The sequence below is a fragment of the Chlamydotis macqueenii genome, chromosome 2 (genome assembly GCF_036417535.1).
Source record: "Chlamydotis macqueenii isolate bChlMac1 chromosome 2, bChlMac1.mat, whole genome shotgun sequence".
Classification (NCBI taxonomy): Eukaryota; Metazoa; Chordata; class Aves; order Otidiformes; family Otididae; genus Chlamydotis; species Chlamydotis macqueenii.
In genome coordinates this window covers 141,921,632-141,948,732 of record NC_141557.1, presented here as the reverse complement: position 1 = coordinate 141,948,732, position 27,101 = coordinate 141,921,632, and the positions used below count along the sequence as shown (strand labels likewise).

The 27,101-nt window shown below is 46.7% G+C and overlaps 1 protein-coding gene across 2 annotated transcripts in view; it reads left to right on the top strand.

Annotated features, from left to right (window-relative positions):
* The first annotated feature begins 1,711 nt into the window (after positions 1-1,711).
* Positions 1,712-27,101, top strand: part of NCALD (neurocalcin delta) — a 61,617-nt gene continuing 36,227 nt past the window's right edge. The window contains exon 1 of one of the 2 annotated variants that reach the window (XM_086741098.1): positions 1,712-1,847. The gene's annotated coding sequence lies outside the window, so the exon portion shown is untranslated. Of the gene's footprint in view, positions 1,876-27,101 lie in introns of both variants that reach the window. The other variant, XM_086741099.1, reaches the window with a different exon arrangement.

Here is a 27,101-nt window from a genome sequence, read left to right as displayed (position 1 = left end):
CAATTTCACTGGTGGATGTTGACATGAAGTCTCAGCCTTCTATTCTGTATTAATATGTGTGATTATATCTAATTCATGTAGTAATAATCAGTGGGGTTTGTAAAATTCATTGCATTATCCTTCTTCTGTTAAGCGGCCACAGGTTTCCCAGAAAATTGTGAATATTCTATTTTTAAGGTATGAATTTTAGACAGTGGGGGCTGCCTTATTCTATTGTAATAACACTCTGAGTCCTCTTAACTGCCAGGGGGGCAGCTCACCATCCCAGAGGGCTTTGCCCCCTAATATGACCTGCCATGGGAAGCCCCAGCATAGCAGACGTTCTGGAGAGGTGGTTTATAAGCTGTACTGGAGAGAGAGACATGTCTCACTAAATGCTACATAAACCAGCCTTGGCTAAATATCCCAAGTGCCCACTGCTCTTGCACTCAGGAGAGGGATACAGAGGATGGAGATGGGGCTCAGTGGTCCCCCCACTTCCCACCAGTTCCACGTCCCACCATTGTCCCTGTTCCTTGGATGGTGGGAAGCGTCCCCCAGCACCCCTTTATGCCCCATCCCTTTTAATTTTTAATGTTTTCTCTTTTGCCTGCTGCAAAGGGGCTGAAGCCAGCTTCACCTGGGGATGCCCCCGTGCTTGTGTTTGCAGATCCCATGCGGCTTCACATCCGCTTCCACTTTCACCACAGCCATCTATTGCCATTCACTCCTGGTATTTCGTATCCTGGGCACCAGTCCGTAACCACCATACTCGGATCAGCACAGGAGTATTTTGTTGTTGCTAACACTTCGCCTTTCCTCCCTGCTTCTTGCAGGTGTCTGTCTTTCCCTGCTCCCAGCATCTCCCAGGTCCTGCCCCTGGTGTGTGCATGCGCTGCAGGGCAGAGAGAAAAAAAAGGAAATTTGGGGGAAGGTGTGTATTTTAGCTAGAGTTGCAAGGAAATCTGAGACACTGGTGTCGTGTCTCTGCCTGCAGGATAAGGCTGCGGAGGTGAGTCCAAGCCAGATGGAGGCAGGGACTGCTTTGTCCCCCTTCCTGGGATGTCTTAGGGGGAGCAGCAGGAGAAGCATCGTGGGCAAGTGAGCCAGAAGGACTGGTGGCCAAGGCTCAGGGACATTGCTGGCGAGCTGGCCATGCATGTCTGGCAGCTGGCCCCACATCCCTGCATGGCTGCTGCCCTGCGTTGTTTTGGCAAAGCCCACAGCTGCCTCGCCCCGAATCTGGGCAGAGAAGCTGGCGACCAAACGTGCATCTCTGTGGCTATGAATAAAAACTCAGATGCCTGTCATTTTGAAAGACCCTAATTTTAGGGGTCTCAGTTGAGTGGTGCCCGGCTGCGCATCATCAGTACACACGGAGGGCAGTGCTTTCGCCCCTCAGCTTGGGCAAACCAGGCGTATAAGGGGTTTTTTTCTGCCAGAGCTGGGGATGTATGAGGAAGAGGAAGAGGGAGGCGCATTTTCTTATAGGGACAGGGTTAAGAGAGCATCGGCGATGGGACCAACCCCCTGGAGTAGCCAGCTCCGGCCAGCCCGTGGCGTTTGGGTCATCCAGGCGCCCGTGGTGGTTCCAATGTGCGCGCAGTATGACAGATGACCTATTGAAATAATTTCGGAGCAGTGCTGGGGTTGCCAGGACAACCAGTGCTCCCTGGGCTTGCGCTGGGCCATGTGACAGCCGCCTTGACGTCAGCTGGAGGCAGAGCCTGCGGTTTGGGCCGCGCAGCCAAAGCCTTGTGAGAACCTGGTGGATGCTGGATTTATCCCCGCCGCCGCCGCTGCCGCTGCTGTTTCTCAGGGGCTGCCAGAGCATGGACTATTAAAAACTTGCATTTCTGCAGTGTGAGGTAACCATTTGCTTTATGTTCTCATCAGGTATCTTTTTTTTCTTTCCTTTAAAAAAGAATAGAATAGAAAGCAGCTTATCATGACTGATATTTTTTTCACTTGTTTGTTTTGGCTGGAAGTTTGCCTTGATGAACAAGCCCGACACTATCAGATAAATGCAAAGCAGCTTCCAGTTACTAATTCTGTGTGCAGACTGCAAAGCAGAGTTAAATTTAGATTAATGATCCATGAAAGGAGAATAAAATGATATTGTTCTCGTTTGGCACTTTAGGAATATAAATGAACACGAGTAATCCTAGGCTAATGCATTCGGGAGTTAAAAGAAATGATGTTCAGGTATTGTGTGGGTTTGGGCATTGCTACAGCCTTATACTTCTGTTGGAACTTGTAATTTTTTTAACGCTACCCAATTCAGGCAGTTTTGTACCCAGGTTTGTTCAGGGAGGGGGCAGCCAGCAGCCGATGCAGCTCGGAGCAGCTCAGAAGCCAGCTCCCAAAGTTGGAGGCTTTAAATCATCTTTGTTCACACGGAGTCCCTGCACCCCACACACTCCCCGGGCTTTCCGTCCCTCTCCCGGGGCACGCGGCGCTCCCGACCCTATAGTGTTTACAGAGGAAAGGATCAAGGGCTTCCTGAAAAATTATCTGAAATATGCCAAGACAGCAACATTGCTGTAACACAGGCTTTTACCCTTTTTCTCACAAGCGCACGTACAGCTTGGGTTTTGCTTGCTTTTTTTTTTTTTCTCTCTGTTGTGGGTTGAGAGCGGTTAGAATAACTAAAAAAAGAACTGCAGCACGAGCAGCACCACAGTAATTGAAAAAATGAAATGTTATTTGGGTCTGTTTGTAGAAAGAAGAGGGAGTTTGGGTCTGTTTCTGTATTGCGCTTACTCGGAGGGGGCTGCTGTGGGGAAGGAGATCCCAGGGCTCCTGAAGTTTAGTGCCACAGCATGAGTTTGTTTCTGTGGGAACATATAGCTTTGCTTTAAGAACAGATTACAGCTGAAGCATCGTGCGCATTGTTTCCTGGAAAAGTATGCTAGATCGTTCTTATCTTCTCTAATTATGTACCCCTGCTCCCTTCCTCCCAAAGTTCAAAGGGTTTATTGATAATGGTAATGATTTTCTAAAGCAGCTGCTGCTCTGAAACAATCATGGAGCTACAAAACAATTTAAAATAGAGCAGTAAAAGATTAAAAAAAATCTGTAAAAATTATTCTAATGCTACCAAATGCAGCAGAACTAATTGGTTCAGAAAGGGAGCCAAGACAGAGATTAAAACTGAAAGCACTTCTGTAAGGAAAGTTATGGCTTAATGCTCTGGATTTCACTGCATTTGGCATTCTTAATACAGCAACAAGGATAAATGCCTCTGAAACCTCTGAACCATTTCTCTTGGCGTTATCTCATCTGTTCTTTCCAATCTAACTATTGTGCCTAAAATATCAATATTGGAGAGGGGCTGAAATTTTTTAAATTTTCTTTATTCAATTCTTCACTTGATGCCAATGCATCAGTGCATGAGGAATCTCAACTGGCTCCTTGTAGGTGAGTTTAACCGAGGTTTACAGGAGCCCTGCAGCTTTGGTGAGGAGGTGCTAGCACCCCATGTGCAGCCTTCCTGTGGGGAACGGGGGTCTCGGTGTCCTCGCCCAGGGGGGAGCCAGCCGGGCTGAGCTGGGCACAGGGAGCAGGCAGCCGTGTTTCGGCTGATGGTGGTCCATGCCCCTCCACCTGCACACGAATCCTTCCAGAGTCTGGGAGGTGGGGTAGGAGGGGAGGGCAGGGGGAGGTGGTCAGTGCAACCCACCACCCTCTGAGGTCTGCTTGTTTGCCACCTTACACCAGTGGGGCGAGTCCAGCAAGGGACTGGGGCACAGAGTACAGGAGCAGATTCGAGCTGAGCAGCACATGCCATTCAAGAAAAGCCATTCACCTTTGCATCTGGAGGATTTGACTCCATGTATAGCTGCAGTTGCCTGCCAGCAGTGTGGCAATGATTCTTGGTGAGGGCTGGGGCTTCACTTCATTCATTTAGGCTTGAATATAGTGTCCTGTATCATTTGATGCCTTGAAAACACCTGCAAGGGGAAAAATAATTGATTCAACTTTCCCTCAAGAGCTATTTATTAGAAATATTTTTAAAATAGGTTCCTCATCTCCAGCTGGAATGGACGTAACTTGCTTTAGTGATACTGAGAAAGGCACTGACTTGACCTGAGAGAGGAGGATGATGAACTGCTGCGTGCTTTACCGGGAGGGCAGGAGGTCTGAGAGGCAGTGTTACCGGGGAAGCCTGTGAGTGCCGCTGAGGTTGCACAGGGATGTGCCCTGCTTGGCAGAATGACCAGCTCTGTCCCCTCTGGTTGAGACTTGCAGGGTTTGGGGTATCGCATGGGCTCAGGAGGTAGGGATGGCCAAGATGTGGTCAGGGAGGCAGCTGCAACAGGAGGAAAAGGCACAGATCCCTCCTCAGGAGAAGGGCAGGGAATGGTGTGTGAGAGTCGCCTCGGGGCTGCACGCCTCTGCTCAGTGATTTCATGCTCTCATTTTCACTGGTCAGCTGTGTACCGAACCCTTTCCACAAACGCTTCGGTTTTACCTCAGGAGTGTGTGAAGTTGCCAGGCAATGTAATGCTAAGCATCCCGGCGCCTCTGCCCTGCCATGGTTTCATCCACTGTGAGAAAAGAACAAACAGTCTGTATGTTCCTTCTGACCGGCAAGAGCGGGGGGAAGGTGGCTGCAGCCCATCTCTTATCTTCTGCCAAACACTGCAACCATGAGACTGCCAGCTTACTTGGAATTGAAATCCTCTGACACAAAGAGAAAAAAAAATGAGACGGACACGGGCTTGGTGACACTCCACCTTCCTCTGGGGAGGCCAGATTGATCCTCACACCTCCCATCAGCCTTCGTATAATTTGCAAATGTCACCCACTTGCACACATGAGGAGGAGGTGATCTCTTCCAACAGTCTCCTTGTCCATGGAGAAGGACGAGCAGAGCCGCAGTTCCTGAGGAATCGGAGCGCTTCACCTTAGGAGAGACTTTGGCTAAAAACAGGACTGAGATCTCCTTGAGTCACTTCTCATACAACTGTATACAGCCAGGGAAATTAAAAACAGACACGAGCTGTTGATGCCTCTAGCCTAGTAATAATAACAGTCAAGCCTTTCGTGTGCTGTACCTTGATCTGGTTGAGTTGATGGGCAATGACAATCCAAATTTAGGCTAGAAGCATAATAAAACCTAAAAAAACCTTGCATTGCAGAGCACTGACTCCTTCTTGCATTTTTCAAACAGAATGAGATTTCTGCTGTATTTTTAAAGGTCCTAGCCACTGCTCAAGGCAACAATTTGGTGGGGGGAATAAAATCCCCGGTACAGGGGAGAATTGTCAGACGGTGGGAACTGATGTAGCAATATGGAGTTTCAGGCTCTTAAATTACATATTGCAGAAGTTGTTTTCCATCCTGCTAAAAATCATTACGTTGCGCTAATTTAACGTCCTGCATCAGCATTAGCAACAACTGGTTTAAATGTTAACTGAGCTGCAGCAGAGATCTGGCATTTTAATCAACAGTTGCTTTTCCAATTAAAGGCAGATGCTGTGCACATGGCACTCCAAGTGCAAATTAAAAGTTGACCCGATTGTTGGTTCCAAGCTAAGGCAACAAAAATCCTAACTCTGGAATGTTTTTGGTAGTGATGTTTTAGAAATAATCTTCCATGGTGAGCCAAAATATCTGCAGACAGTTATAGTCAGATAACAGTTTAAAAAGTAGACAATGTTTTGGCTGTACTTTTGCTGCTGTTAAATTTATCTTCTTAAATAGCAGGGAGTATGAGTTGAGGTTTAAGAAACAGTGATTTTTGTAATTATTTTACATGGATCGAATTATTCTGTCATCAAATTTGCATTTCAGACAGCATTATGGTAGGAAAGTATAACTAGAAACTGTAATTCAGGAATTGCTGAATGTGATATTTCCCGGAGGGAGCACTGTGAAGAAGCTGCCCTCACTACAACTTTAGCAAATGTTGAAAACCTATGGGTGGAAAATGTGAAGGCCGAGTTGTAAAGTTCCTCTCCCTTCTGCGGTCTCCACACGCTGTCAGCTTTCTGCCGAACTTCATTTTTTTGTAAGATTCATTTCCACAGAAACATCTAATCATTAAGAGCTGAAGTGCTCAGATCCTGTTCTGCTGAATTTCAGCCTGGCTGTGCTGATAGTTGCTGAATTGCTTTCAGCCACAAAATGACACCGAGATAATGTAAGGATCTGATTTACACGCAGAAAAGCCAAGAAGCTTGTAGTTTGGGCTGAAATGCTGGTTTTAATTTGCCCAGCGCCTGGAATTCCCAGCAATGCCTCCTCTCACAGGAGAGAGCAGAGGATGGGTCTTGATTAAGCTCTGTTTCTCTTCTTTTGTAATTCAAGCCTTTTTGCTGTACATGTTCACAGTGTTGTGCAAAGTTTTAGCTGCATAAATCTCACTGATGTCAATCCTTACTTTTTTTTTACTATTCTTGTTACGATCTTTGTCTTATCATAGACATATTAGCTGGAAATGAACATATCCTCTCTTTTTAGTTGGGCTTGTGCTGATAAATCCCAACCAATTTTGTCTGAGACATGCCGCACTTCTTTGGAGAGCATCATCCTTGCCCAGTTTCTCCCATCACCTTGTTGCGGCGTTGGACAGTCCTGTATCTGGAGCAAAGCCTGTGATGCACAAAGCCAAGCAGGCAGTGGGAGGAGGCAGGAGCTGAGTGTGGGGCATGTTTGATGCTTTGATGTCCCCATGCATCTCTCACAGCCCTGCTGAGAGAGAGTTCCAGTGCTCCTCCAGAGGAAATGTCAGCGCAGGGCAGGAAAAGCAGAAGTGTGGACCTGTCAACCCAGGACTGCCTGGATAAATGGGCTGGCTGGCGACATGGTTCCTAGTGACTCAGGGCCACTGTTGCCCCCAGTGTGTCTGAGAAACAAGACCACTTCCCTGTGCCTGCCCAGGGCCACCTTCCTGCACCCACCTGCACCAGGCCGTGGTACTTTGCCTAGGCGCAGGGGACAACGTCTGCCCCGTCACTCGCATTTTGAGTGATGCACATCCTGCAATCTGGGTCTGGTATTTGCAATGTGAGGAAAGGGCAGGAGCTGCAGGGTGTCGCTGCAGATGACCTGAGAAGGCATTTTTGTTAGGGAGGGTGGAATAAGCCAGGTTGGCTCTTTATGGGTGAGTGGCCTCGCCTGGGGAGCCCTGTGAATATGCTGCTTTGCAGGTGGGGCATGAGCAGCTCCTGAGCATCAACCCATATTTTCATACATTTACTTAGAAACTCCAGAGGGCCAGGAGACAGTGCTTCAGATGGCTTTGTGCATGGAAGCAGGTGCACACTAGGGCTGCAAGGCTTTGAGACAGGTTTAGAACTGCCACGTTTGTCACAAAGCCTCTTAGCACTGTGCTGAATTTCACCATCTAGAGAATGGGGCCTCAGGAGGGAGCCAGAGCCACGCTGGCCTGCTGCGGGGGCACGACAGACTGGGTCGGAAGGGGGAAGTGGAGGAAGGAGAGCCCTGGACAGGACTAAGTGACCAGTTGATAGAGGGATGAGGCCAGGGGCAGGCTTGCCACTTCTTGAGGTTCAACAAGGCCAGGTGCCAGGTTGTGCACTTTGGTCACAACAACCCCATGCAACGCTACAGGCTTGGGGCAGAGTGCCTGGAAAGCTGCCCAGTGGAAAGGGACCTGGGGGTGCTGGTAGACAGCCACCTGAACATGAGCCAGCAGTGTGGCCAGGTGGCCAAGAAGGCCAACAGCATCCTGGCTTGTATCAGGAATAGTGCGGCCAGCAAGAGTAGGGAACTGATCGTGCCCCTGAACTCAGGACTGGTGAGGCCACACCTCGAACACTGTGTGCAGTTTTGGGCTCCTCACTACAAGAAAGACACTGAGTTGCTGAAGCGCATCCAGAGAAGGGCAATGAAGCTGGTGGGGGGTCTGGAGCACAAATCTTATGAGAAGCGGCTGAGGGAACTGGGATTTTTTAGTCTGGAGAAGAAGAGGCTGAGGGGAGACTTCATTGCTCTCTACAACTACCTGAAAGGAGGTTGTAGTGAGGTGAGTGTTGGTCTCTTCTCCCAAATAACTTGTGACAGAACAAGAGGAAATGGCCTCAAGTTGCAGCAGGGGAGATTTAGATTGGATATTAGGAAACATTTCTTTACTGAAAGAGTGGTCAGGCACTGGAACGGGCTGCCCAAGGAAGTAGTGGAGTCACCATTCCTGGAGGTGTTCAAAGAACGTGTAGATGTGGCACTTCAAGACATGGTTTAGTGGACATGATTGATGATTGGACTTGATGATCTTGGAGGTCTTTTCCAACCTTAAAGATTCTATGATTCTATGATTCTTGGCTGTTCTCCTGCCACCATCCCTGCACTGCTGCCTTTGCCTCAGCAGGGACCTCAGGGACCTTAGGAACCCTGGGCATCTGTGGGACAGGCCAGCCAACACTTGTGTGAAACGGAACCATTTGAGGGAATCAGGAAAGCGAAATGCTTCCTGTGTTAATAGTGATGCTCTGTCATTTTGCTACTGTCTGATACAATGACGGCTAAAAGGGCTGCTCTCTCTGCTCTCTCTGCTGGATGCTGGGTTCAAAATCAGGCTGGAGAAACACTGCACAGTCAACTCTTGCACAGTACGTGCTACTGGAGGACAAAGATTTTGCCTTTAAGAGCTTCATGCTTGTTCCCTTAGATGAGATCAGGTTTTGGAGAAACCCAAGATTACATGGAGGGAGGTTTTATTTGATGAGCAGATCAGGTAGTTTACAGGCTTTTGCTCCACAGAAGACACGTTAAAGCTGAAGAAGGTCAGTTAGCTGCTTTCCTCACCAAATTCCCTCGCTCCTAGAGGAGACAGATTCCCTGATTATGCCTCACACGGCCTTTTGGCATCTCCTCCAGATCTGCAAAACCATAATGAACCTAGCTCATTTGAAGTGTCTCACTTCAGCTGAATAATACTCAAAGAGACTTCAGTCATGAAACAATTCAGCCCCGAGAACCTTTAACTCTAAAGAAAATATTCTCCTCATGTTGTGTGCATGTTCTTAATGGCAAACCCAAGATACCAGAGGGAAACGAGCACAAAGCCTTTGATTATTTCCACAACAGCTATGTGTTTCCTATCACAACACTATTCTTTTGTGCAGAATGGCAGCATGATTGCAGAGTCCTCTTTAACTTTGCTGTTTTAGCAAGCTCAGGTCCAATTAGAGCAATTATATCCCAGCAGAAACACTGTCTGTTGTCCTCTGGACCTGTCTGTCAAGTGTCCTATTCATAGCTGTTTATCTTTCGTGAGGTTTGTCACGTAAAGTCATGCTGACCCTACGAAAACAGTCTCATCTGAAGGGTAGCCTGCATTTTTGTAGACTTATTTCACGGGCTGATGTGAACAAGAAGAGTGCAAAATTACAGCTGGCCAAGGATACATCTTTCAGTCTAACCACAGCCTCCTCTTGCTTGAACATCATTGCCAATTTGACACAGCACACAGATTTCACTTTCAATTATTTCACTTCAACCTTCCCTTTCATTACTTTACTGCTAAAAACTGATAATGTTATCAGAACTTTCAGTTCTTCCTTGCCACATTGGAGGGTTTCCTTAATCAAAATCCCCAACATGAGTTGCAAGGCATGTAATGTTTGCCGGCACACGACGTTAAACCACTTACAGCTCTGGTTTGGGGACTATCTGGTCCCCGAGTTACTGAAGAGCCGCTGGGTAGTGGGCACTTCTGCAGACAGGCCATCTATGTTTTGCTTTACCTCTGCTGTCAGAGCCTGATTGATGAAGGAACTGAGTGACTCCTGCCAAGGAAGTTCCCCTCGTCCCCACTAAGGTAAAAGCTGAGAAGCAGAGCTCAAGGAAAGGCAGAAGTACTGGGACCTGGGAAGGTCAGGGGCAGTGGAAAGAGGAACTCTTCTCTTTCTGAAAAAAACCCCACATTTTTATTTTCTCATACTTCTCCTGGAAAGGAAAAATCCAGGGAGCAGTCTTTGGAGACTTCTTCCTGAAACAAAATGAGCTCTTTTCTGACAATTCAGAAATGAGACTGCCTGTGAGAGGGCAGCCCCCATCCCAGTCACTGGCTCCGTGGCACCCATGGGAGCCCCAGCCAACGCGCACAGCAGTGCTCGGGGAGAGCAGTGTTGCTTTAGGAACTGAAAACACGAGCTCAGACCTCAGTCATTCTTCCTCCAGCATCATCAGGGCAGCGGTTCCACCACATTTATTTCCTATTTTGCCTCTCGTCTGCCAGGATTTAGCCCACGCAGGAAGGTGTGAACCACGAGCAGTGAGCTGCTGTGCAGGGTTAGACCCCCCCCACTCGCCATGTCCACGTAGTGCTTGTGATGCCCCAATTAGAAAAATACAATTGTTTCAGAGATGACAAAAGGTGACAGAAGTGATAGTAGGGTGACTGCTTGCCTGATTTTTGCTCTTTCTGTTAGACACTGGGACCCTTGCAGAAACCCCCACCTCATTTAATTCAAAGTGCCTGATTAAAAATTGCAGACTATTTCGCTATTAGTTCCCCACATGTCAGTTATTAGTTCACTGTTATGTTGCTGCCGTACTGGAGCCTGTAGAAAACACACCTTACCTGCCCACGGCTGCCACAGTGCTTGTGGTTGGCACTCAGGGAAGGGTGATGGAGAGACAGCTGGGAGAGAAGGGGTTAAAACAAGCCACAGTTACCATTTTGAGGCATTTTCAAAAATAGCTGCTTTTCTTTTGTTTGCTGAATTCCCCGTGCTTTTCCAGTGCTGTTCCCATTATTCATTTCTTTCCCAAAATAACATTTTCAAGCAGAGGAATGGCTTGAGCGGCAAGAGGAAAGGATCTGCAGCCGAGCCGGACAGCTGCACGCTCTCCCGTGTCTGCGCCAAGGGGGCTCCGAGCTGCCCTTCGATGCCCATGGCGGACCACAGGCATGTAGCAATTCCCAGTATTTCAGGCAATTTTTCCTCCTCGGTAGCAAGCCTGGCAATTCCTGCCTGACAGCCCTCAGTGGTGCTTCTTGGGGGCAAGCTTCGGGTTTGCACATCTCGCAGCTGCCCTTGCAGAGAAATATTTATTATTCTGCTGCCAAAGGGGAAGCCTGAATACGTCCAAATGGCACCCAGATACCTGGGGGACGTGCTGATGGCTGTTGGGGTGGGAAGGTGCCCTGGCAGGCGGCGCGCTCCTGTTGTCCAGCATCTGTGTAGCCCAACTGGACCAGAAGCATCTGTGGCTGGTGGATGCTGCTTTGAAGGAGAAGGAGGGGAAGCCTTTGGGAAAATAGCCTGAGGAAGCCTGGCCCCAGGACCAGTGATGCAGGCAGTTCCCACTGAGCCAGGACACAGCCCTGGCTCTCGAGGTGCCTCGGGTGTCCCGTCCTTGAAAGCTGACCTGAGAACAACAGCTGCTCCAGAGGGGCTCCCGAGCAGCACCCATCAGGGTTGGCCGGGGACATTCCTCTCTCCCTCATGGTCAGGCACGCAGCCAAACACTGCGAGCTCCAGAAACGGGTGCCGACAGCCTTCCCCTGCGGATGCAGGGGGAGGACAGTGGAAAAGAAGCCCTCAGAAGAATTAAAAATTAACTGCTCACAGCAGCAGCTTGCTGTCACCATGTCCCAGCGGTTCATCTTCGCTGTGGCTGGCCGGCTGCCCAAGCACTGAGCGGGAGGAGAGGAGCATCCCATCCTCACTGCCCTCGCTGGAGACCAGCCAGACCTCCTTGGTCCTGGCTGGGGGATGGAGAGGAGCTGCCTGTCACTGCAGGGAGGGGACACTCCAGCTCTGCCCCACCAGAGGCAGCAGTGCCCACCTCTCCATGGAAATCCCCAGAGCCATAGTGAAAGGCACCATGCAAGGGGGTGGCCAGACTCAGATGAGTCACCCGCTGCTTGGACATATGTTGTTGCTAAATACAGGGTGCTGGGGGGCTGGACCGGCTGCCCCACAGCCCTCTCTCTGGTTTAGGGTCTGAAATAACCTCAGCCACAGGCTTGCTCAGTGCAGGCAGAGGCTGAGCCCACTGGCACTGGCATTTGGGCTGCAAGGGTCAGGCCGACTGAGAGTGGTATTCGGGGGTACAAGGAGCATCCCCAGCACAGGAGCTCGATAATCAAAACCATTTTCTGCACAGAGTGATCCCTATCCCGGTTTTGCTCCCAGTCGATTCATATCCTCCCAACTGGTGCCCAAGCCCAGTGTGGGACTTAGCCTGTGTCCCTGGGCCCGTCCCATGGGGCAGAGGGCATACAGTCGCTCTTCGGGAGGGTGCAAATCTTCAGTTGCATGGAGGAGGGAATTTCTGTGCCAGTTGGTCCCTGGGCTGGGGAATGCACCCGAACGCCTTTGCTTTGTAGTCACAGGTGATGGGGTAAATTTCATAATGCGGAACTGGGTGGGAATCCTTGGGAAAAAAAAAAAATCTTCAGAACAGAAAAACCGTTTTCCTGAAGCCTGGGGAGAGCTCATGAGTTGCATGCTTGCGCCGCGGCTGCCAGTAGGAAACCAGCCCGCTGAAGCATGACAAACCGGCTGGCAGCTCCCGTCTGCGAACAAAGCAGTGGGGTTTTAATAGGACCAGAGCGAAGGAAGGGAGGAACATGGCTAGAAGGAAGAATAAAGAAAAACCTGTAGTCTAGGGAGACTTCTGTATAGACATTACCATTGTCGTAGTTCTGTGTAGTGCTGACCTAACTCTAGACAGAGTTTTCTTTCCCCCGTTGTGGGTTTGGTGCTGATTTTGTGTTGTTCCTTAGTACACATATTTCACACTGCCTGGTTCAGTTTGAAATCTTTTCTGGTTTACAATCCATTTATTTTAAAGATGCGGAAGCTGCAGAAATGGATATCCAGTGCTACGCCCCTTCTCCGCTATTTCTCCAGAATGCGTAAATCATTATCCAATTTCCAGATTATTATTACATATATTATTATTTTCTTAACCCTCTCAATGAGAGACCAGCATGATCTACTTTTCTAATGCCGTATTGTACTTGAAATCTGTTTTCAAAATCCCCCCTTGCCTTCAGCAATCCCTGTGCGCTGCTTAACCCTGCCGCAGCTCCCCGGCTGCCACAGCCCCGCGCACCGCACCGCATCTGCCGTGCAGCACCGGCACGTATTTCGTATTTTGCTCTGCAAGAGGGGAGTGATGCCCAGCTGCTCTCTTTGTAAAACTTCAGGGTTGGGAGAGGTAAAAAGGAAAAGAGATTTCTGAGTGCAGTTTTCTCCCAGTGCTTCTGTTTTCATTGAATTCAACTTCTACATTTTTGTCCTTGGATCATAATGTCAGTGGGGTTCAGAAGAGCCAGGCATGCATTTACCTGTCTCCTTGTCTGCAGCTTTCCAAGGACATTTGATTGTTTTTATTACTTCCTTTGTTAGACATGGAGTGTTTTTCACTTTCCCTGAATTTCCCAGTCAGATCTGGCTGCCTGTGCCTCTGTTCTGGGGCAGCAGCCTCCTGCCATCCCTGGGGACATCGCCAGCCGCATGGCTGGTGGGACGGGACTGAACCTCGACCTTGGTGCACGCTGGAAATGCAGCTCATTTGTCAGATGCCAGGCAGAGGCAGGCTGAGTCACTTGTTAGCAGGCAAAATCTGTCATGCTGGGACTCTTCAGGCTGGGGTCCTCATTTAAACCCCTCCACGGACTCACTTGTAACCCCAGGCAAATCACTTAATGTCAGTGGTAGTGCCGGGCAGGTGAACGTGACCGTGACTGTGATGCCTTGGCAGGTCCTGTCCTGGAAGCCATCTCAGGGTACTCTCTGATATCTGCAGCTTTACATCAAAGCCCTGCAGAGCATCAGGGTATTGGCTGGGCTGGTTTGAACTGTGGGGTTGGGTGAAGCAGGACCCCAGGTTTTAGTAAAGCAGGACGTGCGCATGGCTGCATGGAAGTGTAAAGTTTTTCCCTTTCACTTGCAAAAAGAAGCCACTGTGCTTATATTGTTCTGAATAATACAGAGGATTTAGGAAGACTAGCATTAAGGCATTTTTTCAGAGTCATTGAATATGTTTTAATCCCTATTAGCCTTGAGCAATTGTCTCCTAGTGAACTCACTGAAGGATGGGTATAATGAAAGATCTGTCCTGCACAGCCCACTGTGCATTTATAGCTACACAACTGCTCTCTCTAGTGAAACAGAAATATGTCTTTCTAAAGGAAAGCTCAAAACCAGGAAATATTTATTTCACAAAACTGAACACAAGTTTTTTCTTACAAGCATCATCAGATAAAAACAAAAACTTTCTTAAATTTCTAGTTCCACTAAGGATCTGGCTCTAGTGTACAGTTCCTTGACTTTGTTCATTTTTTTCTCACAATGTGCTCCTGTTTTAAAGCACAGTTGTTCATCTGGTAATAAAAGCCTATTCAACCATTTGCGTGTTTTGTCAGTGTTTGCATTCATTGTTCTGTATCATATTTTGTGTTTTCCTTCAATCTTTCCACTGAACAATCAGTGTTGTCCAAATCGCCACTGCTCAACTGGGCATAACTCCCTGTTCCTTACTACTTAAAGCTGGTTATCTCATTCTGCTGGTGGGTAATTCTGATCAGGATTTCACAGAGTGCTAAATTTGTCTGCGCAGACAATACAGTGACAGGCTTCTCTCCCAGGTTTTTTCTGAAATCCTTCACCCCACCAGTGGCAAAGACTTACGATGGCTGCCCCTCAGGCATCTGGCACAAATGACAGCAGCATCCTTGTGTGACGCGCTCCTTACTTCAGGCATCAGTCTTGAAAAGTACTGGGTAATTGGATAGTTTGTCATGTCTGTTTAAGCACATTATTCCTGAAACTGCTCCTCCTCCAATCAATAAAAGACTCCATAAAATTGTTTAAACATATTAAGAAAAATGTGATCTACTCCAGGAATCTTTATTGCATTTCATTATAGGCCGCTGAGTCTAATATACGAAGAAGATAATTTTAATTATAACTGGACAAACGGAAGATCTATGCTGCATTCCCACGAGGCAACTATCAGCAACATGCACCTTCTCCATCTAATGCAGTTAGACAAACTCATTAGGTTTGCTGTTTCTAATGGGAACTGTGGTTAACTGTATTACACAGCCCCCAAGAGAAACTGGCATCAGATGAACTTCTTAGGCATTGTGGTATCTGTTCTTAGCTATTTTTTCCTGCCCTGAGGAAATGTATGAGATAGCCAGAATGTGGGCAGAGGGTTCAGACGATGGGCCATTGATCTCCCCGTTTCATCTCGAACCAGTTTTGCTGTGCTGGGTGCTGCCCTCTGGAAGCTCATCAAATAGCAGAGGATAGTGATGGTCCTTTCTGCTCACACACTCGTGCATGGCAAGTTTTTGTTTTACAAAGTGAAGCACCTTGGTGTCATTCACACCTATTTTGTACTTCATCGCTAATTGAAACCCCAGGCAGTCAATTTTTGGAGGAGGCAAAGAGAAAGTTCAGTCCAAGGTGGTGTCCTAGGTAGGGCAACAGCTCCCCTCCAGCTGTGCTCTTCCCCATTAAGTGAACAGTTGACAACTTTCATACAGGTTAACTTCTTGACATTTTACATCTAAGCACCTGACAGTTAAATAGCAGAATCAAACATTTTCTGTACCCTGCAGCACCTGAAGGTCCGTGTTACTGACTTCAGGGGTAGCCCTCCTTAAAACCATGATTTAAAATATTTGAAATGTAGAGAAGACCCCCAAAGGGTGAATATTATGTTATTTGGTTATATGAAGTACTTTTCAGCCATTAATATCTGGGGGTCATTTTCAGCCTGTGGAGGAATAGGTGTGCTGAGGCTAGCAATGAAGAAAGGAGGCCCAGCAGCAGAGCGATATGTGATGTAACGCTGGGGATGCAGGATCGGGAGCGCAGGGATGTGGGAGAACAAAGCCTGAGCAATGAAGCAGTGCCTGCACACCGTGGCTGTGGGAGCAGCCCCGCATGTTCAGGGCACTGCTACCTGCAGCTGAGAAGCAGAGGGGTTCCTCCATGTCTGTCACGGTGTGGCTTGAGGGGAGCATGGGGCAAGGTGCCTCCCTACTGCCACAACCGAGACAGTTCCGGGCATGCCCTGGAGCAGAAGAATGGTGTCAGGATGCCGTCCTGTGCCGGTCCCCCTGTGAGTCTCTGGCAATCCAGGAACCTTGAAAACTGACCCCAGGTGGTTCAGGAGCACAGGATCAGCCAATCAGAAAAGCCACAAAGATGTTTTAGAAAATCCTTTCCTCTCCCTTCCTGTGCATCAGTTCAGTCAACACTGAAATGCAGGTGCCACCCAGCCAGAGGTCTTCAGATGAAAAAGCTATGTGATATTGATAAGTTATTTTGTTCCTTATAGGAGAAGAAGGGATCCCATTAAGGAAGAAAAACTTTGTAGAAAGTGTGAATTGCTTCATTAATACCTAATAGAAACTGGGCACATAGTTCACTTTCTAAGAAAATGGAAAATCTACTGTTTCACAGATTTGGACAACATCCTCTTGACTCCAAGGCTAAGCTCAACCAGCTGTGAATTTTATTGACATTACTTGTAAATCTTAGTTGCAATTACATTTTTTGCAGTAATCATATTGCTGCTCCCAGTGCTCTCTGATGCTTGAATTGACAGAGCTCGCCGGCTCTTCTGACCTGTCTGCTGTGTCCTGGCACTTGCTCATCTGCTTGTATAACCTTCTGCTCACATTCCTGCCCCTCCACGTTACTGATGTGCAGCAGCTGGAGATTACATACTGCAGAGGAGGACAGAGATATCATAAACACGTTTACTTAACGCTACTGCCTTTGGCTCTCCTCTTGGCGATCCTTTGTGCCAGAAAGACTCTGCCTGCTGTAAGAAGTGTACCTGGTTTTTAGGATGCTGTTTCTCTTCCAGAAGAAGGCAGGATGGTAGGGGAGCTCCTGACTCATCCTGTCTGCTGTAGGTATCCACATCATATAGATCATTGATTTTGCAAACTCCATTTCCACAAGAGCTAGGCCATTTGTCTTGTGATCTTCGGAGAAGGCTGTTCCACCGACTTCGCTGCTCCAGTGGTTAGAGATTTGCTTCTCATTCCCAGCCGAGATTTATTCATGGCTAGTTTATACCCATTTGTTCTTGTGCCAGCATTGTCCTTCCGTTTAAATAGCTTTTCTCCTTCCCTAGTGTTTACCCCCTCTGATGTATTTATAGACTACAACCATATCCCCTCCTGGCCTTTCTTTAGCGAGGCTAAACAGCCGAGCGCCTCTGGTCTCCTCTGAGAGCGCAGGCTTTCTATTCCCTTATTTGGCTTAGCAGCCCTGCTCTGCGGCCGCTGTGGGTCAGAATCTCTTTTCCTGAGCATGCTTGGCCATGTACTACAGTTGTCCAGGTGAGCCCTCATATCTCCAAACTTGTGTACAACCTGCTGTGTTTTCACTAACAGCATCCGTACCTCCCCCTCCCTGGACTCACCAGATCAGTCTCAGCAGGTCCATTGGGAAGCACCATTTGTCTCCTGCAGGTCACGTTGTACTGGTGTTTTCCAGTTATCTTACGGCCATATAAGATCTTCAGCTCTTCCTACTGCTCCATCGTTTCTAGTTAAAAGCCTCAATTCTTCCTACTGGTCCCTCAAAAACTGCACTTTGTAACAAGGAATTTGATCTCATTGTACCAATTCAGTGCTAAAATCATCCCATTCTTCTTGTGTGGTAGCCTGGCTGCCCAGCTGACAATGCTTCTCACCTTGGCGTCATCAGCAACTACACTGCTTTGAGATGATGTGTCATGGTTATTAATGAACATGTTAAATAAGATCCACGCTGAGACTCATCTTTGCAGAATTTTATTGTAACCACCTTCCACCTGAGACTTTCCCTTTCATTTCAACCCATGATCCTTAAAGAGGAAACATCTGACTCTGACCAGCACATCCCCCAGCAATCATGATTTACTTTGTAGTTTTGAATTAACCTTTCTATATACACCTTTGTATCTATCAGAAACGAAAGCTTATGTGCTGGTTTGAAAGCCATTGCAGGCAAGCTTTCTACGGGGTTTCCATATAAGGTCAGTTCTGCCAAGAAACTTCAGTTCTAACCTCTAACATTTCTACAGCTTCCGTCTGAGATCTCTCTTCAGCAGGACTTGCCAACTGTGGTGCTCGGTTCGGGGTGTTAGCAGACGTGTTTTGCTCTGCTTCAGTCTCCCAGGGGGTTATGAAGCCAAATTCATGATTCAAATGACTAAATTCATTATTCAGGCTTAGTACACTTTTTCATGGGAATTTGGAATGGGGTGAAAATTCTTTTGTGCTCTGGCCTGTGTTCCTCAGATCTTGGCCTGCAGAGGAATAGCAAAAATGATATTTGTACCCTTTACATTCAAAATGGGTGAGACTATAAATATCTTGTAGTCCTAAAACAACATTCCTGCTAGTTCTTCAATTAAGACTGCAAGACTTCTCCCTCAACATCTCCCTGTGATTTCTCACAAAGATCTGACTGTCTTCTTTTCTTCTTTGTGCCAAGGGGTTTTGAGACTTTTGGAGGAGTTGGTGGTGACATCCTACAAACCAAAGAACAGAGCGGCTTCTCTTTTAGGCTCAAATAAAGCAAGAGAGGAGAAATTACTGAGTATTTGGCTGCCCTTTTGATGACAGGAAAAGCAGTCCTTGCCCTCCTTCCCTTGAACAGTTCAAGTTCTGGATATCTCTCAATGTTATCAGCTAGTTCTTCTGAATGTATTACATAAATGAGAACTGAATGATTCTCCCTTTTAAAAGAAGAGGAAAAAGCCTCCAGAAATATCTAATCAGTCTAGTTAAGCCTGTTCCCTGCATTATAATTTAACTTTTCTTATTAACATTAGAGCATTCTCTGATATGAAGAACAAGCTTTCACTTTTGCATATTGAGGGCTGGCTGACAAGCCTTCACCTCGTGCCTACATCTGAGATGTTGTAAAGCCAAGGACCAGATACTCCCATGACACTCTAGACTTCATCGTACTTGCTTGGTGGACAATTATCCTGGCTGCAGCTCTAAGAATAATTGATTTGAGGATTTGTCTGCTGAGCAATAGGGCAGAAAAAGCTTTAATTTGGCATGAGGTTGCATTTTCCAGCTCTTTTTGCTTAAGTGAAGGAAATCCTCAACAGCAACAAATTATATAATTCAATTTGACATTGGATGTTAAGCAGACTGAGACCGTGTTCTCCTCAAGTAGTTTTGTGAAACTAGCCTCCAATATTTTTGTTTCTGCCTGAAATCAGCTCATAAATTTGGAATTTGCTCACTCTAGACTCCAGACATGGTATTGACTAGATTTCCATAGCTTGTATGGAGGCAGCTAAATTCAGATTTCTGAATCAGGAGTTAGATGTCCCCAGCCTTCTGTAGGTAAGTAACATGGAGTTTGATACTAAAATGATCACCTCCTGAGCTGCTGTCAAAGGATGTAACTTAGTAAATGTTGTTTCTATACTCAAAGCATTTTGTGTGTACCTGCACACATGCACTAACCCAGCCCACCGCCCTTGCTCTGTTCAGGCAGCACTGGGGGCTCTGGCTCTGAATTTCCAGTGGAGCATCCCTTCGTTCAAGGAAGCTCCTTGCTGACCTGAACCCAGCAGAGGGAACACTTTTGCTGGTCTCTGCCTCTCTTGTCAATACAGGACATAGGCTGAAGATGAGCAGAGCCAGGCAGCTGGATCCCCAGTGCATACAGAGCTCATGGTACCAGTCAAAGAGGTCCAAAGACCTGCAGTCCCCAGACCCCTGCACCGGCTAGTGCAGAGTCACAGTGTGCAGCCAGGTGCCTGAAGCCAGAGCCCTCTCTCCTTTCCTCCCCTCCTGGAGCATCATCTGTTGCTCAGAAAGCTTGAATGTAGGAAGCATCCAAACCAAAAGCATAGGGAGGGGGCTGTACCAGCCTGCAACTACTTAGCATCTCAAAAGGAAGACTGAATTCCTTGTAGCTGGCAATCGAGATGCAGGCAGTCACTTTATTGACAGAAATAATTCATGTTCCAGTCCATCATGTGTACAGATAATGCACTCTGAGATTAAGCTACTGTAGCAATACATATGCTAACCTAATTTTAAAAGATAAAAGTTCCAGTGAAGTGAGGCTTCATGGCACACTCCACTCCATTCCATTTCTAATGCTTCACAGGAGCAGGAAAGAAAGCCCTGTCTTGGCTAGCTGCTCTGCACCTCTGACCTCCTCCTGCGAAAGCAAATCTTTCAGGGAAGCAAATAGAGCAGCACTAAAACTCCTCTCCGTCTGGGTACCAGCATCTCCTGTCACTCTCTGCAGCTCACATGAAAGGTCATATGGAGCAGGGCTTGGAGAAGCCCTCTGAGCAAAATAAGGAAGAGTGCTGTCCTGCATCTGGAGAAGACCTGCCTCCCCTTGCCCCCTCACTCCCCACTTCTGCAGCGGTTCCTGACCATCCTCCCCATGGGTTTTGGATAGTCATGAGCACTGCCAGCCTGGCCCCTGGACCTCTTACTGGTCTGGAAACAAAGGTAGCTTCTGAATACTGGTGGCATAGGAGATGCTTATTCCTGCAAGCTCTTGCAGCTCAGCAGCAAGAAGTGGCATCAGGAGGAGGAAGGAGAGAGCAGCCTGTGGCATGGCGATGCTGGGCAGACACCGCAAAGCTTTGTACGCACTTCGGGGATGAGGGATGCCTGAACATGCAGGGCATCACACAAGGTCAGATAGTGTCTGGGGGTTGCTCAATATCTGCAGGCTTCCTGTGGCAGCGATTTAGGGATAGATATTGCAGCCCATAAGGAAACCCCAACAGCTGGGCATTTCAAGCTACATGGCAGATTGGGCCTCAGCAGAAGAACCACTGTACTTGTCCATCTCTGCAGCCTCAGAGATGGGAACAGCCAAGACCTGGGGAAAGAGGTGGCTGGATGTGTGTGGGGCAGCTGTACAAAGAGGCAGTCAGGTGTTTTGTGCCCCCCACCCCTGCAAGGCATCACAGATCTTAACAGGTCATTGATTTTCACTCATGATTGAGCTGCCTTGCATTTCTAGTGGGACCAGAGTTTCTTATGCAACTTAACTGAATTAAATTTTTCATCTGGCCACGCTGCAAGGATGGCATTGATAGAAACTACAGGCATGAAGCCCATGTAATGTTGGTGGCAGCAGCTTTATTTCTCTTGGCCATGATAGAGGAGCTTGCAAGCTACACCAAACTTTATCAAGCATTTGATTGTCTTCATATTTAAAAAGGTGATATTTACATTGCAGGCTCTAGGAATGTGCTCAGTATCTACTAGTTTAGTATTTTAAATAATTGATCAGGACAAAAAGAAATCCTTATGTTGGTTATGTTATCTTCCTTTATGAAGGCCCAAATGTAGAATGCTCCAAATGGTGTGCTAAAAGGTGATGGTGGCATCTTGTTAGCTTAGAACTCCCAGGAAAAAATACACATTGCTTCTCTATTACCAAAATATTAATAAATTAGTGCTGTTTGTGTGCTTACAGTGCACTGCAGTTCAAAGGGAAATCACACACAAAAAATTAACATTTTCAGGCACTCCTGTCCATAATTGTTGCCCATACAGAAAGCTGCTGTAATCTATTTACTTGCACCAGATTCACAACTGGCCTCCAGCCAGCAGCTGGGATTCCCCTCAGTTCTACATCTGAACTTCATATGAGATTTTCAGGAAGCCTTCAAAAATACCAGTCCATGGTTTCAGCAGGATTCACCGGGACCGGTTCCCCAGGTCTTCCTTTGCCTGCTTATTTTCAGATCTTCCAGGCATTTCACCATGTGTCCACTCCAAAGAGGAGTGTTGGCAATTTTTTTATGAACCAACGCTGATATTAGCCAGTTGGGTGGAAAGATGCTCTTTGCCTGGACTCTTTGTCCAATATGCACATTATTTACAAGCTCCTGTTTGAATGAGTTGTCACACAGGTGCATAAACCACTGCACTCAGAGAAGCCCTTTCCTTCACTGCTGGCTCTTGGCACAAGCGGTTCCAGTCATCCTGCACATCTCCTGGAGCTGGTTGTCAATCCGGGTTATCCCCCACCACCTCTGTCCCGGTTTGTCCTGCCCCTCTCTGTTGTGATTTTTATTTTGTTGGGATTTGTTCAACTAATGACTTTCTTCTTCTCCACTTGTATGTGCTTGAGGAGCTGCAGTGCCCGGTGGGAGGCAAGGTGGAGTGGACTCTTCAGCAACAGCCCCTGGGCGGGACAGTGTTAGAGGAGATGCTAGAGGCAGCAGGGCAGTGAGCAAGGTTTGATGAGGGCATGTGTTTTCGAGGAGTTTCATCTGTTTCCACCAGTTCTCCCTCATCAGAGCCAAGGAGGTCCCCAGGCTGAGGTCTTCAGGATCCTCCAGAAACGCTGCCTGTAGCTGCTCGGCTTCACTCTGGTGCAAGCAGCTATCGCTTCTCTGATCTCAGGGAGGGAACCAGCTGCATGTTAGCGGAAGTTCTGGCCCACTTCCATCATGCTACATTGTCATTTTCCACAAAAGCATTTACTAGCAATTGCTTCAGTCTGTTGCCAAAAAAGAGCAGATTTTCTTCCTTCAAATAAGAGTGAATGTGGCACTTGAGCCACACCATGTTCTTATAAGTGGTAGTTTCTCACAATAAATGTGCCACATAAGTAGGAAGAAATCATAATAGAGGGACCAGCACATGTCAAGGCTTTGATTGTAAACTTCCAGCTCTGGGAAGGAGATGAGCAATCTTTATGTTGAATTATCACTGCAGATATTTCCTTTTTCCTAAGCCGCTGTCTGTTACCATGGTCACAACCTTCAGAATTTTCTGGCTATTTTACAGTCATTAATAGGAGTGAAAGAGTAGATGTTTAATTACATTCTTCTTATTCTATTCACTAAGGTACAGCTGACATTTTAGGAGTCTACAGGAAAAAAAAAAAAACAATTTTGATTGTTTATCATTTTCCTAGAGAAAAATAGCAGAAGTTAATTAATATATGTCAGCATGTACTTCATCTGTAACTTCTAAGTAGAGGTGAGGAAACCAGTTTCTTTACATCTTAAAGACTGAATATTAGACTGTTATTAGTATTAGTCAGAGGTAGGTGAAAACCGTGCTGTAGAAAATAGACCAGGAATTTTCAGTTCTTGTCCTGGCCACTGATGGCCCCAAAGGGCTGAGCGTGTCCTTTGAACTCTCTGGTTTCCACCCAAAGAAACACTGTTGAGACAGGGCCCCTCCCTCCGTGCGTTTGTACATCACCAGCAGAGTTGTGCAGGAGCCCCTGGTAAGCTGCCCAGGTATTGTGACTGTAGGCACACCCTCAGCATCCCCACAGGGCAGACAAACCTTATGGAAACACCACACCAAGCTCCATCACATCGTGGTTCTTTTGGTTTGTGAAGAGAATGCTCAGTCAACAGGACTGTAGTGCATGTGGCCCCCTAGGTCTCTCATGGACTGTTCTTGGTTACAATATAGAAGGTCTGTTCATTAAAGCCTTCTGGACAGAGAAAATAAAATATAGGATTGCCTAAGTTTAACATTTTGTCATGAGAACCTTGGCATCTCCCTGTGCATGCCTCCCCACTAGACTCTCTCAGAACAAAGGAACATCTAGTTTCTGGATCATAGGAAAGAAAGTAGGCGCTGAGTCCTACTGAGACTGGTATATAACTTGGTTCATGCTGAGAAATGTGATAAGAAGGCAATGTCTGATGTCTGCACACTTGCAGGGACAAATGGCTGCTGAGCAGGGGCTTTTGGCTGTTTGACTTGAGAATGTTTGGAAGGAGGGACCCTACTTCTCATCTCACTCTTACTTTCAGTGTCTAAACTTATGTGTATCTTGGTCTTGCTGCTCTGTGCCTGAGCTCTTCACCAAAGACTTCCTTGACGGACTGAAGTGTTGGGAAGGTGAATCCTGAGATGTGAACTCAGATCTGCATGTTCAGGCTGCTCTACCATTCATGCTAGGTATCACCTTTCTGATGAGTTACGAGATTTCCTTGTTTTGCTGTTGTCGCCCAGCTCCTCTTGGTGTCGGAGTTTGTTCTAGCTGGTACAGCTGCTAACTTGAAGCTATTCATGTACTAAGCCGACCACAGTCTCAACAGCAATTATGCTGATGAGCATGGATTTAAGGATTTTACAAACCAGGGCAAAGGACAGTGCTGTCTTTCCCTCAAAGCAGAGCACAGGCTATAGAGGGAGATCCAGCATGGGATTCTCACTGAAACATCAAATGGAAAGAGAGATGCCAAAAGAGGAAGTTTAGGTCAGGGTCAATGGCTGCAGAAAGTCCCACAACAAGAGATGTGGTCAGTGTGTAGCAGCTTCTCACAATCCCTGCAATTGCGTAGTGCTCACAGCATCTCCATTGCACAGCTGCCTCTGGGCGGGCAGGGAGGGGAACGGCTGACGGATGACAGCCGTGCCTCTCAGCCATGGCAGGGAGCAGGCGGGCTGTCCCGCAGACCCATCTCCTTTCATCATGCGAAGGTTGGCTGTCATACTTTTGCCTTTATTTTTGGCTATACAATTATTTTGCTAAGTTGCAATCCATTTTGTTGCTCTAAAAGCTACTTTTGTCTATGCAATCTATGTAATTAAATGTGTCCCCTCTCATTATTGTGTGCCTCCAGTGCCCTATCCACTATCCAAAACTCATTTTCCTGCACTTTTTCCCATTCACCTGTTTCTCAGCGGCAGTGTCATTTCCCCAGTGGCAGTGAGTCCAGCTGATAGAGGGCTTTGGCTTTGGGCTGTAGGAACTGAGTCTTTCTACAGCAGTAGTATAATGTTACAGACGTATCCTAAATAACTTGGTGAAAGCTTAGTACCGTACTACCTAGCCTGGCTGTGTTGGTGCAGGATAGAAATAGTCTGTTACCTAGATAGAACAGAAACATAATCTTCTGGAGCAGGAGAGGAAGCAGGAGAGGATCCATTCAGTGGGCAGAACATTTTCAGGCAATCCCTTACTTAAGGCACATTTTTAGTTTGCAGTCATGGAAGAGAAGCAAATGCCCAGCTTCCAACATCTGCTTCGCACGTCGTGCATGTCTGATCACATATCTCACCACAGCAGCTCAACTGACCTGCAAGGCCAAGGTCGTGGGAAGGTGCAGTCAGTTCTGTGCAAAGCAGCTCTGATGGCGGACCTCAGATGCGTCCCATCTAGCAGATCTGGAGGACCCGTCTGGTTCTTTACCCAAGGCATTGACAGTTCAGCCTGGCATCCCACCTCTGCAGCCTGCTCCCTACTCTGGTTTGTATGAACCTATCTGGTAACCAGATCAGGGGGGTCTCTTGTTTTCTCCTCTTGAAAGTGTGTCCATCTTTCTGTATTACTTAAGCTAAAATTATGTATATACACATATGCACACACATATATATACACACACATATATAGTGTGTATATATATAAGTCATCCCTGTGCATATAGATATATTAAATGAAAATATAAATGTGAATTTTCAAAGTCAAATAGTTTGAAAAGTTGAAATTTGGGTAATCTGTGCTTTCATTTCTCACCTTTTCTAGCTTGCACCTACTCTCATACAATTACAGCATATATATTAATGCAGTAAGATGTGCCTTTCTGCCTTTCCTTTATGCTTCATTTTTGTGTGCTGCTTGGAAACTTGTTGCAGAAGTTCAAGACTGGGATCTCTTTGTGAATAAGGAAGATCGCTTTGGAGATGGGAAATTTACATGTAATTAAAAAACTGTGCACCCTTGAGCCTTTCACTCAGTGCTTCCTCAGATGTAGAGAGAGCCTTTACTTGCAGGTTGATGGAATCTCCTCTACATCACACCACAACTCTCCTGCTCAAGTAGTTTGTGTTTCTATGTGTGAGCGCACAGGGGGACTTACACACGTTACTGTTCCATCAAGTTTGCCCATTTACTTGCCTCTCTAGTTTAGAGAGAAGGATGTCATGCGGGACAGCGTCAAAAGCTTTGCACAAATCCAGGTAGATGATATCCATTGCTCGTCCCTTGTCCACCAACGCTGTTACCCCGATTGGAAGGGACAATTAAAGGCCATCTAGTCCAACCCCCCTGCAAAAAGCAGGGACATCTCCAACCAGATCAGGTTGCTCAGAGCCTCATCCAACCTGGCCTTGAAGGTTTCCAGGGATGGGGCATCCACCACCTCTCTGGGCAACCAGTGTCAGTGTTCCACCACCCTCATTGTAAAAATTTTTTTCCTGATGTTTAAGTGCACCTTAAATACTTTAAAACACTTTAAATGTGTGTTTCTAGAATATCATCTTATCAAGGAACCATAGTTTCTTCTGTGAATGAGACATTCTAGACATTTTCCAGTCAAATTTCAATTAAACATGCTTTTTTTATTAGCTGGCTTTGTAAATGAATGGGTTTGGAATACATGCGAGCTGCTCCCAGATGAAAAATGTGATTTCCCAAGTGGCCATTCAATGGAGACAAGAGTGGTAATCTACTGAGCTAGACTTCTGAAGAAAAGAAAATCAACAGAATAATGCTTTTTTCTTTGAGACTACTTTAAAGTTCATATGTTGCATTTTTTAGGAAAAAAACATACTGAGTTCAGTGATGATATTTTTGTCCCTCTTTGCATCAATCATTTACTTTCCTTACATTTGAGTGTTAGATCTGGCAACAGTATAGGAAAAAACAGTTTGTGTTTTGTGTGTAATGTGTGTGTATGCCATACATTAAGATTATACAAAATTAAACAAACTCTTCATTCACCTCCGTGACCATTAGTAAGTTGGTAATTCAGCAGATATATATAGAATGACTCAGAAATGAGAGACACAATCATCCTAGCAAGGCTTTGTATCAAACCTCTGTTGAATGTAGGAGGTTTTTTTTTCCCAAAATGTAACTTTTGTCTTTTCTCCAGTCCAGCTAGTACATACAGAGGCTATTTTCTTTGAGAGTCTCATGCTATTCTGAAGAACAAATAATTTAATTATAAACTTAAGCTTTTACCAGTCTTTCCTGAGCATCCTTGTATACTTTGGACCCACTTTAAAGCTGTGCCTAAAAGGACTGACACTTTTTTAATAAAGAGTAAAGTTAGATTCTAGGTGAAATGTGTAAAATACTCATGATTCCAAGGGGAGCCGGACAGCCCATGCTCTGCTCAGTGTAAGGCCCCACGTGCTGCCTGGTGCAGAGGGCATTTGCTGCTATGTGTTTGGCCTAGGCAGTCCAGTTCTG